Source organism: Dipodomys ordii, unplaced genomic scaffold (genome assembly GCF_000151885.1).
Source record: "Dipodomys ordii isolate 6190 unplaced genomic scaffold, Dord_2.0 Scaffold2, whole genome shotgun sequence".
Taxonomy (NCBI): Eukaryota; Metazoa; Chordata; class Mammalia; order Rodentia; family Heteromyidae; genus Dipodomys; species Dipodomys ordii.
This window is the reverse complement of record NW_012267218.1, coordinates 22,369,754-22,375,753: the sequence shown is the minus strand read 5'-3', so window position 1 is coordinate 22,375,753 and position 6,000 is coordinate 22,369,754. Positions and strand designations below refer to the sequence as shown.

Here is a 6,000-nt window from a genome sequence, read left to right as displayed (position 1 = left end):
CCCGCGGGCGCGGAGAACCCCTGTACGCAGCCCGCCGGGAGCTTCTCGCAGCCCTTGGATCCGAGCTTGCAGCCGGGCGGCTTCCCGGGCTGACCCGGGGAAAGGGCGGGGGGGGGGGCAGGCCAGGCGCCCCCTCCTCCTGGCTCCCGCGCTCTCCTCCTCCGGGCCGTCTGCTGGGGGGTGTCTCCCGGGGCGGCGGGGAAGGCGGGGTGAGTGGGGAGAAAACTGTCCCACAGACCAGGAGCCGAGGGACTGAGGGAGGATGACAGGTCGTCCCCCTGCCCCTCCCGCCACCTCCCCGGCGGGGAGGAAGCCGGGCTCCCGCAGGACCCGGAGGAGCGCGTGGAGGAAGGCTCCGGGCTTCCTCCCAACGGAGAGGCTTCCCTCGGGGCTGCTGCTTGGGTGTCTGGGTGAGGAGAGGGCTTTGGGGGTGGCCCGGGTCCTCTTCGGACTCCCCGATCTCCTGCACCGGGTTACATAAGGAGGTAAGCTGGCTTCTCTAGGTAAACCAGCCCAGTTGAGAAGCCCCCCTTCTGTCTGTCTCGTCCAGGGTGGCTGGGCCTTCCTTCTGGCCCCCTGAGCCCCGGGGTCACAGCCAGGTTTTGCATGGATCCTGAAGGAGCTCGGAAGCACTGAAGGCCTTGGCTCTTTTGCTGGGATGGAAGGGCCATCCGTGGGGACATAGATGGAGGGGCTGGTGCAAAGGGGTCTGAGCTGACCAGATGCAGGATTGCTCAACCTTGCCCAGCGTGTTACCCTCCCCACAGGAATCCCAGGCACCGACCCGTGTGCAGGGCAGATGCTCAGGTCTGGGTCTTAAAAGGGTTTGCACTGGGTGGGTGCATATATTCGGTATTAAATCTTGGTCCATTCTCCCCAGGGTTTTATGTTGAGATGCATGAGAAACTGGAAGTCTGAACCTTGTGTGGGTACCTGTTTGTCCTTTAAGGCCTGCTGGGAACTGTGCTTACTCTTCCCTCGCGCCCCCCCCCCCAATCTCTCTTCCCTGAAGGGGTTTAAAAACCACCTCCCTCCCAAAAGCTCTTACTGTCTTTCCAGCAAATCTGGCCACAGCTTGCACAGAAGGCTTATCTTTGCAGGTTTCTAGGGGAGAGTTTAAGCAGGTATCAGGTGTGAGTGTGGTTCGGATTTTTTTTATTAGGGAAGTTCCAGGGAAGAGAAGCAAAACCTATTCTCATGAATTTGTTTCACTTAAAGCAGGGAGAACAGATTTGTCAAAGACTCTTCTGTTCCCCCTGCACTTTGGCTGTGATTCAGAGGAGCAGGCAGCCTAGAGTCTTCCTGAAGAGCTGGGTGCTGTGCGATTTAAAGGACAACAGGAAGGCCGGGGTATGGAAGCCTCTGGTTTTATCTAGTTTGGTTGCAGCCACCTTTAAAGAAACATGTCTATAGTGGTGGCTCTGTTCTCTGGGAAAGTCTCATCTACTGCCAGCTTTTGCAGCCACCAGGGCACATGCCTCCTGTCTCTCTGGGTCTTTTGTGTTTCCCACCTGTTGGCAGATAAGTGGGTACCTTTGTCAACTTGCAGAATTCTCCACAGGGCTAGGCTCTCTGGGCCTTGTCGTGGGGTTACTTGGGTTATAATTCTCTTTGTATTTCTCTTCTCTCCCTCCTAACCTTCCTCCTTGCCTCCCTTCCACACACTCTCATCTCTGTTTCAGGCTCCACATTGGAAAGGAAAGGCCCAACACAGATTCTAGTCTGGTCTCCTCTGTATGCATTCAGCCTCAGCTCTGCCTGAACCACCAGCCTAGGCTGAGGGCAAGCTACATTCTTTTCTGCTACAGGATGCAGTGTGCTTCTCCCCCCCCCCCAATGTGAATGAATTATGTTTGAAACCAAAATGGGAGGAAGAGAAAAATAGAGTGAGTGTGCATGGGTATGTGTGTGCAAATCCCTCTATAGGCAGGAGGAGAGCAGCAGGCACATTATTTTTCCATTTTCCTTTAATTAAGGCTCTGTGGAGGTGTGTTTGAAAACAGAGGGTCTCCTATGCCTTTGAGGAGGGTGAGAACACTGTTTTGGCTTCGTCCCGGGCCATATGCAGCGTATGGTGGCCAATGAAACTGGGCCTGGCTCATTCTGTTGCTTGTCTTGGCAGTCAGTTCCATGGCTTGTGTTACCAGCTCTGGAACTCCAGAGCTGCCAAGCTCCGTGTGCCTGTGTGTGTGCATATGTGTGAGTGCATGTTGTGTGTGTGGGGGGGAGAATTTGGCCTCTACAAACTCAGCAGAGACAAATGTCTTAGTGACCCAGGCTTGGAATTTTCAGTCTGTTTCCTTGCACTTACTGCTGGCTGTGGGAGGCCCAGCCAGAGCCCACCGGTTTGCATTCTGTTAAGTCTGTTTTTGTGTCACAGCCCATGGGATTCGGTAGCAGAGCTCCATTTCCAAAGCTTTAGCTGGACAGTAGTGTTTTTAAAAAGGACCCATGCAGCCACCATACAGCCTGAGTGCTGTGTATCCCCAAGGGGCAGGGCTGAGGTGAGGTGGGAAGAGAGGAGAAAAAGCTTGTCCAATAGCAATGCCTTTCCTTGATGTGATTCCTGGCAGGAATATCATTTATTGAGCACCTACATTAGGTGGAGCACAAGTCTGTGCTTGCAGGCAGGGTTCTATGGGAAGCTTTTTTTTTTTTTTTCCTCATTTTCAGAAAAGAGCCGGAATCTACTGGGGGACAGTTCCAGGTTCTTATATGACCCGGCGAGTTATGCAGAGATCATACCTGCCAGTATGCTGTGGCTTCTCCTGATCCTGCCACCTGCCCCTCATCTTTTTATGAAGGCCCTAAGAGTAACCCTATGTCAAGCAGTACAGGGAGGCTGCAGATTGAAGGACACTGGCCCTCTTAGTCTGATGGCCATGTGTTGTCAATGAGATATGTTCTGCATTTTGGCCTGCAAGGTGCCAGGAACCTTAGGAGAAACTGAGGCAAAGTGCAGATGACAAGCCAAGCCATGCATCCTTGTTGCCTTTGTACCCAGATCTGACCCAGTAATCATTGTTTTTATTCTGCAGTTAACTGGCAGGATGCAAGATGGCTCTGTCTTCTTGGGGTTTTGAGCTGCCAAGTGGGAGAGCAGGGAATCAATCCTCTGGGGAGGTACATCTTCATGGCTGTAGGAAGGGAAACCATTGTTAGGTAGAAGCATCCAGGAGGGATCTCAAGGGGTCATCTGACATTCATGTCTCTACAGGAAGGAAGGCCCACCGTGTTATTCCTTTCCCACTCACCACGTGCAGGCTTTGTTCCAGGTGCTTTCCAAGAATTAACAAAGTTAACCCTCCTGGCAAGACTTGCAGGGCAAATAACATTATCACTCTACACTGAAGGAAGGTGAGGCACCGAGAGGTTAGGGAACTTGCCCAGGGTCACATAGCCTCGTGCTTGCTGGGCAGGTGCTTTTCCACTTGTGTCAAACCCCAGTGCTGCCTGATCATATTTTTAGCTAGTTCTGTTCCTCCTGTATCTCTTAGTGTTTTGGATGCTGGCTGACCTGTACCATTCAGGTCTTAAAAGAGAGATCATCACATCTGACTCCTTGACTACAAGAAGGGGCTTTTAGTGTTTAAGTGTTTGGGCTTCATGGCAGTTGGTCCTGAGACCTTTCTGCAACTCTCTGTAGACTACTGTCTTCTGCATCCTTGTCTTTCCTAGGAGTCTTCCAGGAGTCAGCTCCCAAGACTCATGCTCCCAAGACTCGTGCCCCTCCCCCTCCTGTCTTTCGCTGATTCTGTTGCCAACTCCCTGCTTTTGACTTCCAGTCCCACTCTTGTCTCTGTAAACCTGCTCACTTGTGACCTGTTGTCACTGCCTCTACTTTCTCTTAGGACCAAAATTTGAGCCTGGGGTTGAGTGCACACATGTTCCCACCATTTCTTGTTGCCAGTACAGGCCGGTTGCTTGCCTGGAAAGTTGCTGACTTAGAGATGTCATGGACTCTCTCTTATCTGTGGACAGAACATTATGATACAAGTCCTCAGTTTCTCTTAGTCATTTTTCTTTGTATTGGTAACAGAGCTTGAACTCAGGGCCTCGGCCTCTCACTTAGATTTTTTTGTTCATATCTGGCATTCTACCGCTTCAGTTCCAGGTTTTTCCTGGTTAAAGAGTCTCTCATATTTGTCTGCCTGGGCTAGCTCTGAACATCTCAGCCTCTTGAGTAGCTAGGATTATAGGTACAATCAATCAGTACCTGGCCTTTTGTGTGGCTTGAAATCAGGGCCTGGGCACTGTCTCTGAGCTCTTTTTTGCTCAACACTAGTGCTCTACTACTTTGAGCCACAGCACCACTTCTGGTTTTCTGGTGGTTAATTGAAGATAAGGGTCTCACTGACTTTGCTGACCAGGCTGGCTTTGAACCAGGATCCTCAATCTCAGCCTCCTGAGTAGCTGGGATTGCAAATGTGAGCCAACAGTGGCTAGCTTGGCATTTTTTAATAACCTTTTTCTTTTGTTATTGTAAATTAAATTGCTGATTATTGTGCATGTGTCACCCACCAAAACAAGGCTGTTAGTTATAGATATTCCCATTAAAACAAAGACTTAACATATTTTATAGCTTCATATACAATGAACAAGAAAAACAGGGAAAAAGCTGAATGCAAACGTTACCTCTACCTTTTTTTCTTTTAGTCGAAATGACTTTTCCTGTTAATATCTGTCAGTAGATATTTCTGGGCTAGAAACGCTTTGTGCCTTTTTCTTCTGTATGAACAATGCAGCGCCCAACTGTGTCCCTACAAATCCCCAAGGAAGTCAGTAGAGAGACAGAAATACCAGATCTTTTCGTCAAGTTCTTTCCCCTTGGCTCCATCTGGCCTATTTTCTTCAGGCTGGTTTTCAGGGCACTGCCTCCAATCACTTATAATCTTAGGCTCAACATCAGCTTAGTCTCCTGTGACCTTCAGAGCCCTTAGTTCCATCTTCATGCCAGGCTTGTCAGTGCTCATCCAGGATTGTGCATTCCCTGGCTTTTTTTCATTGACAACCTTCCTTATTCTTGGTCAGTGTCTCAGGTTGCCAAAGTTGTGTTAGATTCTAGGCCTGTATTTTAAGGAACAGGCCTCCCCCACCTCCAATTTTGACATTTTGCCCATGTTCTGAGCTTGCTCTGTATGTATCTCTGTTTTTCATGGAGACGTGCAGGGTGTCTTGTGCCTTTCAGACTGCCTGGGCCTTGAAGAGGGTAAAATCATAGCAAACAAACCAGGTTCATCTCCTAAAGCGTTTGCCTGTATACTTCTCTTTTCCCCACAAAATTGTTTCCGTGTGGAACAACCAGTCTGGGGGATGATTTCACCTCTTGTCATCTTTCCCGTGTCTTCCTTCAAGTGGCTAAGTTCCTCCTGGCCGCTGTTGGTTCCTTGCCATCCCACCTCACTCCACCCTGTATAGATCTCTGAATCACATCAAATTGTTTCATTTTTCAATTCACCAAAGTTGCCTTTGCCTTAGATTGCCAGCCAGCTCTTTGCAATTAATGAAGAGCCAATTAGAAAGGCTGCCCACCAGCTCCCTACCTTCTCCCCTCCCCCAGGGACAGCTGGGATGACTTCTAGCTGGTGAATGTTAGTGCTGGGGCTGTCTCTCTTAGGAATGGCATGTGTTAAGGACTTTGTGGTTTGTATCTGAGCGGTTAGGGGCCCCCTTGGGGGGGGGGAGGAAAGCCTGGTACTCCTGGTTGGGGCTTGTCTTTGAGCTGGAGCAGGAATGGCAAGCATTTATAGGACCACTACTCCTAGTCAGTGGCTACTTCCAAGGAATGGGGGGGAGGGGTCCCAGGAGCAGAAAATTCATTTTAGTTTGGGAGCATTTGTTAGTTCCTCATTTATACCATCTGTAGGAAAATAAACAGAAGCTGCAAACAGAGCCTATCATTCCTGGAACACAGCAGAGTCTGGCTTCCATCTCTCAGAACCGCCCCCCCCCTTGGGTTGGCTTAAGCCAGAAAACATATAGAAGCCTTGAAACGTTTCT

The 6,000-nt window shown here is 50.0% G+C and overlaps 1 protein-coding gene across 3 annotated transcripts in view; it reads left to right on the top strand.

The window, feature by feature from the left end:
* Nucleotides 1-6,000, top strand: part of Jdp2 (Jun dimerization protein 2) — a 40,738-nt gene that overhangs the window by 1,248 nt on the left and 33,490 nt on the right. Inside the window, exon 1 of one of the 3 annotated variants that reach the window (XM_013012545.1) lies at nt 130-209. The exons of 1 other annotated variant lie outside the window; for it this stretch is intronic. The gene's annotated coding sequence lies outside the window, so the exon portion shown is untranslated. Of the gene's footprint in view, nt 1-129; nt 210-444; nt 486-6,000 lie in introns of those variants that run through there. One more of the 3 variants, XM_013012526.1, reaches the window with a different exon arrangement.